General features: G+C 46.0%; 1 long non-coding RNA gene across 1 annotated transcript; it reads left to right on the top strand.

Moving 5' to 3' along the window:
• Positions 1-987: 987 nt before the first annotated feature.
• Positions 988-6111, top strand: LOC121816422 (uncharacterized). Its single transcript, XR_006056028.1, has 2 exons — positions 988-1183; positions 5810-6111. It is a non-coding gene; the product is annotated as an uncharacterized LOC121816422 (long non-coding RNA).
• Positions 6112-7182: the final 1071 nt, after the last annotated feature.

Genomic DNA, 7182 nt, shown 5'->3' with positions numbered 1-7182 from the left:
CTGGGTCACTCAGACATGTAGGGCAGGGGAACAGCTATGTTTCCTTAAGCCAAGGGGAGTCAGCAGAGTAAATGGGGGGTCATGTCCATTCCTGACTCCATCTGTTGCCTTCTCCTCATTTACCCACCGTAAATAAGTTAATAGACAGACAGACAGATTGAATAGATGTGGATTACTCCATGTCATCATCCCCTATACGTCCTGTGCTCTCCATTTAAGCCCACAAGGTTATCACTAGCTTGGGAGGAGAATCCAGGGCTCTGAAAGCATGTAGGCCCTTCTGCCGGGCTCTGAAGACTGATTAGAGTAACTAATCAGTTAATCAGTAACTCTGAAGTTACTGATTATCAGAGCTGTCCTCGACGGTGTGTCTTCCCCTCCATCCTCAAACCCCAATCAATTGCATTTGCCTCCATACTGACTCCATATTTGCCTCCAGTCACTGGGCTCCAATCCACCCTCCAAGAGGGGCCAGAGTCACACTGTAAAGGACGCGGGAGTATGCCACCTGCCTGGTTTACAATACACCAAGGTGATCCCTTTGTCTGCAGGAGGAAACTCGTTAGCACAGACTGCAGGCCCCTGAGAAGTAGGACATGGCCTTCCTTCCTTTCTCAGCTCTCATCAGTCACCGACCCTGGAGTGGCAGCTCCCCCCGTCACCCTCCACAGGGTTGGTAGTCATCCAAACCACTACCCGAAAGAGGGAGCACACACAGACGCTCGGGTTGCAACTGTCTTGTGTGACTGGTGAGCACCTTCCAATCCACTATCAACTTAACTCGCCACCAGGCTGCCCTTGGCTGTCACGGCTCAGGGTCGCCAGGTATCCTAGGATGTCCAGCACAATGTGAATTTCTGTTAACAAAGAATAATTTTAAAGTACATCCTAACTATGGTATGGGACATACTTTTCACCTTAAAAAGTATTCACTGATTGTCTAAAATTTCAGTTTAACTGGATGTCCTTTATTTTGTCTGCTAACTGGCAACCCCACTTTGGTTACAGGGCACCCACTCTCCATGCTTGCCAGGCACTGTTTCAGATGTGAGGGATACAGCAGGACACAAAATGGACCCAAGACCAAAAGAACCCTTTCCACTGGCACTTCACACTCTTCAGGGAGACGCGAGGGTTTCCTCTTGTATGCCAACATCAGTTTGGCTCAAGAGTTAAGCCAGGAGTGAGTACAGGGTTGGGTTCTGGCTCCACCACCTGTCCCTTGCCCAGGTGTCAAGCGCCGAGGAGGTGTCAAGCGCCGAGATGAGGTGTCGTCTCCTTCTCACAAACGTGGAGACTGGGCCTATGGCGCAGGTTTAGGTGAACACGTGAGATGACGTATATGAATGTTTTCCTAGGAGAGTGTAAGTAACAGATGACATCTGGTATTTACCTTTAATTTTTAGCATTTTTATGTTTCTCTTAGTTTAACAAAAGGTCCCTCCAAAGCACGGATGCCGCTGTAAGTATCTTTATATTTCTGGTCGCCAGCACACTGCTGGAATGTGGTGGGGACTCGGAGGACTGCTTTAGCAGGGCACAGTTATGGCTGCTTTAGGACATGATAAGGCATGGATTTTGACTGACCCCACATAGGCAGAGACAGATAGAAATTTGAAGTTATTTCCTGATAAAGAAGGCCAAACACCTAATTGCAGAGAAAGTGTGGGTTTCCTTTTAGCATGAATAATGAAGTTTGCATACTACCCCCAAGTGGATATAGTATTGAGAGAAAATTGACTTCACTTTCCTTTTATAGCTGTCTCGAATACAGCCTCATTCTAGGGACTTTAGTACAGAGGTACCCTTAAGAATAAAGTATCTGAATATTTTTGCAGTCTAGGCTTTTTCTAAAGTAAACATTTCCTGATTATAAGGGTAATCTGTCAAACAGAAAAAAGCTATAAAAAGTCCAAAACTCACTCACAATACCACTACTCAGTTACAGCGCCATCGACATTCTTTTATTTCATGTGTGTATATCCGTATCTCCTTCAGTTATATCCCTATACATATATACAATAATTTGGGATCGTATTTTATGTGATTTTTAAATCCTCATCTTTTACTTCATAGTTTTCAAAAAAGTTCACATTCTTAGAAAAGCTAGGACTTTACAAACCTCTACTATCCCATATAATCTATAAATGTTTTCTTATCTATTACTCTAATTACTTATCGTTAACTTAAGCCTAATTTCAAAAAGTATTTAGAAAAACGATGTGATGATTATCTTTCATATATAATTCTATGATTTAGTTCCTTGGGAGAGAAAATCTTAGAAGTTTGGTTAAGGAGAGTCACTTTAAAACACTGGAAATGGATGAAGCACCTGACCTCTAACAATCATTATGTCCCAGTGTTGCCTTGATAAGACAAGCCGGGGCCTTTAATGGTGTCTGTGGAGATGACTCTCCGCAAGGGAGAAGAAACTAAACCTTGGGATCCTAATTCCATCTCCAAGATTCTCCTCCATCTGGCCAGGGGAAGATGGATATTTGATTTTTATGATGGCAGCAGCCTGGTTTCCTCACATTGAGACGTTGTGAAGAGTTGCTGAGTTGATAACAGGTTACCATGAGCATTTGTGAAATTTGTCACTAAAAGCAAAATATATCTCTGCCTAGGTTTGGCTGAAGATTCCTATCTAAATGCAAGAAAACAGAGCGTGATGGTCTTTAAACTTTTAAAAATCTCAGACTCCTTTCTTTAAAGCAAGCTGATGCTAGGGACAGCTTCAAGAAAATTAGAGATACCAAGGTAACATTTCGTGCAAAGATGGGCTCGATAAAGGACAGAAATGGTATGGACCTAACAGAAGCAGAAGATATTAAGAAGAGGTGGCAAGAATACAGGGAAGAACTGTACAAAAAAGAGCTTCATGACCCAGATAACCACAATGGTGTGATCACTCACCTAGAGCCAGACATCCTGGAATGTGACATCAAGTGGGCCTTAGGAAGCATCACTACGAACAAAGCTAGTGGAGGTGATGGAATTCTAGTTGAGCTATCTCAAATCCTGAAAGATGATGCTGTGAAAGTGCTGCACTCAAAATGCCAGCAAATTTGGAAAACTCAGCAGTGGCCACAGGACTGGAATAGGTCAGTTTTCATTCTAATCCCAGAGAAAGGCAATGTCAAAGAATGCTCAAACTACTGCACAATTGCACTCATCTCACATGCTAGTAAAGTAATGTTCAAAATTCTCCAAGCCAGGCTTCAGCAATACGTGAACCATGAACTTCCAGATGTTCAAGCTGGTTTTCGAAAAGGCAGAGGAACCAGAGATCAAATTGCCAACATCTGCTGGATCACAGAAAAAGCAAGAGAGTTCCTGAAAAACATCTATTTCTGCTTTATTGACTATGCCAAAGCCTTTGACTGTGTGCATCACAATAAACTGTGGAAAATTCTGAAAGAGATGGGAATACCAGACCACCAGACCTGCCTCTTGAGAAACCTATATGCAGGTCAGGAAGCAACAGTTAGAAATGGACATTGAACAACAGACTGGTTCCAATTAGGAAAAGGAGTATGTCAAGGCTGTATATTGTCACCCTGCTTATTTAACTTCTATGCAGAGTACATCATGAGAAATGCTGGGCTGGAAGAAGCATAAGCTGGAATCAAGATTGCCAGGAGAAATATCAATAACCTCAGATATGCAGATGACACCACCCTTATGGCAGAAAGTGAAGAGGAACTAAAAAGCCTCTGGATGAAAGTGAAAGAGGAGAGTGAAAAAGTTGGCTTAAAGCTCAACATTCAGAAAACGAAGATCATGGCATCTGGTCGTCCCATCACTTCATGGGAAATAGATGGGGAAACAGTGGAAACAGTGTCAGACTTAATATTTTGGGCTCCAAAATCACTGCAGATGGTGACTGCAGCCATGAAATTAAAAGACGCTTACTCCTTGGAAGAAAAGTTATGACTAACCTAGATAGCATATTCAAAAGCAGAGATATTACTTTGCCAACAAAGCTCCATCTAGTTAAGGCTATGGTTTTTCCAGTAGTCATGTATGGATGTGAGAGTTGGACTGTGAGGAAAGCTGAGCACCGAAGAACTGATGCGTTTGAACTGTGGTGTTGGAGAAGACTCTTGAGAGACCCTTAGACTGCAAGAAGATCCAACCAGTCCATTCTAAAGGAAATCAGCCCTGGGTGTTCATTGGAAGGAATGATGCTAAAGCTGAGACTCCAGTACTTTGGCCACCTCATGCAAAGAGTTGACTCATTGGAAAAGACTCTGATGCTGGGAGGGATTGGGGGCAGGAGGAGAAGGGGACGACCGAGGATGAGATGGCTGGATGGCATCACTGACTCAATGGACGTGAGTTTGAGTGAACTCTGGGAGTCGGTGACAGACAGGGAGGCCTGGCGTGCTGCGATTCATGTGGTCGCAAAGAGTCAGACATGACTGAGCGACTGAACTGAACTGAACTGATGCTAGGGACAGCAAATGCCTGGTTAACACTCATCACTGTTCAGTCCTGATGCTTGCAGTTCTCTTTTACAAAGATCAAGGACTTGGCCTTAGGACCCTCATCATAACAATTTAGGCAGCCCCTATTAGTCAGCTGGGGCTTCCCAGGTGAAGTGGTAAAGAACCCATCTGCCAGTACAGGAGATGCATGAGATGCGGGTTCGATTCCTGAGTCAAGAAGGTCCCTCGGAGAAGGAACTGACAACCCACTCCAATGTTCTCGCCTGGAAAATTCCATGGGCAGGGGAGCCTAGTGGGCTACAATCCATGAGGTCATAAAGAGTGGGACATGACTAAGCACATTAGTGAACTGGAGTTAAACATAACTCCATTTTATAGTCTGGATGCAGAGATACACACATAAAAGAAATCAACTGGAGCTAGACAGTTTGTGAAGGGGTAAGGAATCCAGAGCTCTAAGCACTTCCTTCCCTCAGAAGAGGTTTTTTCGAGTTCTGTTTGATGGTCACTGATCCAGTCTGTCTGTCCCAATCCCTTTGAATGCTGGCATTTCATGATTCTTGCACTCTGTTATTCACACAACAAGATCACTTTTCATATAAAAGATCCCATTTGCTACTTTGCCCTCTTTGCCACGTGAGTCTTGTTCACTGGATCGAAGTGTGAATACTAGTTGAGGGGGGCCCATCACTGCCTTCACAACCCTATCAGCAATGAGAACTAAGCAGCAAAAAGGGACTTTTGATACTAAGATTGTGTTGGATGAAACATTCTTCTGATTTTTTCCAGTTTGGGCTGTAAGAGGCTTTGGCCAGACATAGCTCCCCCATCTGACCTTACAGAGAGACAGCCATGAATCCCCTAGTTAACAATGCAGGTCATTATCGCACTAACAATACTGATGTACAGGACAGTCACCCCACTAGTGATGACTGAGACACAGTCCAGCTGAGACTCACACCTGGGCAAGCCACCAGGAAGGGGCGACCGGGGAGACCCATCCTATAAGCCCCGTCACGTCGCTGGGTCCCACACCTTCTGGCTGGAGAGAAGGACTGGGAAGGGCAGGGTGGCTTCCTCAGCTTCCGGGCCTCCATGGAACAGAGCATCTAAGCAGGTCAGGGCCGCTGCCATGGAGCTGTCACTAGATATTACTATCATTCCAGACAGCCGCAGGTCCGCTGAAAAGAGAGATCTCCAACCCCACAAGCTCAGCCCTCCATCCCCTTGTTCTCCCAGGCTTATAAAAATAGAAAGAACACATGTTCCCATTAGTCACTTGCTTGAGGGTTGCTGTGGGGTATATGCAAGCAGCCTGTACACTGGAGCCAAATTTGAATATCATTTGCATCTTTCAGGTAGACAATGGATACTGCATCAAACACCCTGGCACGGCCTCCTTCCCCCCTCCTCTGCCAGGCACCGAGCAAGGCAGGCACCAAGCGAGGCAGACCAGATGACATTTCCTGGGAACAAGACCTCTCGTCTGTGTGTTTTCACATCTACTTGATCAGGCCCCTCCCGGTGACCGGGGCCCACCCCAGCTGGAGAGGGATTCTGAGAGGCTTTTAATTAAACTTCTGCTTGCCAAGAGTGGTTTGCATATGCACAGGAGAGCGGGCACTCCTGGGGGAGCCATAAAGGCAGCCATTTCCTTTTCCTCTGTGTGTCCTTAACTCTCTGAGGTTGTGGAGCAGAAGTGAGCCCTGTGGAAGGGCATCTGCCTTGCAGGGCTGAGCCCGTGCTGGGGGGCTCGGGGCTGCCCAGTGCCGTCCTGGCTGCCTTGGTACCCACGGGACTCCCAGGGCAGCCGTGTTCAGGGTAAAGGGCAGAGCAGACAGGGCTGCACGAGGGTTAGGCCACGGCACAGTCAGAAGCAGAAAGACTGAAAAAGCCTCCAGACCCCACAGGTGGCTTAGTTATTGACCTGCACTTCCCTTCTGGGAGGGCAGCAGACTCCAAGAGCAGGCCGCCTTCTTTGTGGCTTTGACCTGCCGTGACCTGACCTTTGTAACTCTATCAGGACTAGTGGTCAGTAGTTATCAACTGTCAATAAACCGCCAAAACACACACTTTAATTCAGAATACGGGGAGGCCCATCTATTTGCTGATCGATCTTGGCCTTGCAAGTTGACAAAATGCAGAGTCCCTTGTCTTCTTATCATAATATTGAAAATATGCGCTGCGACAAATTGAATGATCTACACCTCTCGTGACCCACTCCTGGGGCCCTCAGTAAATACAGGACGATTGATTGAGATAAAAGGTGAATGGAAGTGCTGTGAGCTCCTCTGCAGAAAACAGTGCCACAGAACCGTGGGTGAGAGGACTGTTGTCCATCTCATTAAATGTATCTACTAAAACCCTACGGAGCCAGGGGATGGCTACCCGGCCCCAGCAATCTGGGTAATTAAAAATCAATCTGCATGTGTTTGAACAATTGAGGCAAAAACAGATTCGGGGACTTCGTGGTCTATTTTGATAGAGACTTTGAGTCACTCGATTCTTGCCAGTTTCTTTCCATATGACCTGAGGTGGTGCTGTCTTTTGTTCCGTAATTTCTTCCCCACAAAATAATAATACGGTGTGAGAGCTGGTCTGATCCCATGGTCGAGGCTGGTATCAAGAGAGGTGGTCTGATCCCGTGGTCGAGGCTGGTATCAAGAGAGGTGGTCTGATCACAAGATGCTGCTTGGGTATCTGGGAGTAATGGGCTGGCCTTCTGTTTCCC

Source organism: Ovis aries, chromosome 14 (assembly GCF_016772045.2).
Source record: "Ovis aries strain OAR_USU_Benz2616 breed Rambouillet chromosome 14, ARS-UI_Ramb_v3.0, whole genome shotgun sequence".
Lineage (NCBI taxonomy): Eukaryota > Metazoa > Chordata > Mammalia > Artiodactyla > Bovidae > Ovis > Ovis aries.
The sequence above is the reverse complement of the archived record's forward strand: the minus strand, read 5'-3'. Positions and strand labels throughout refer to the sequence as shown.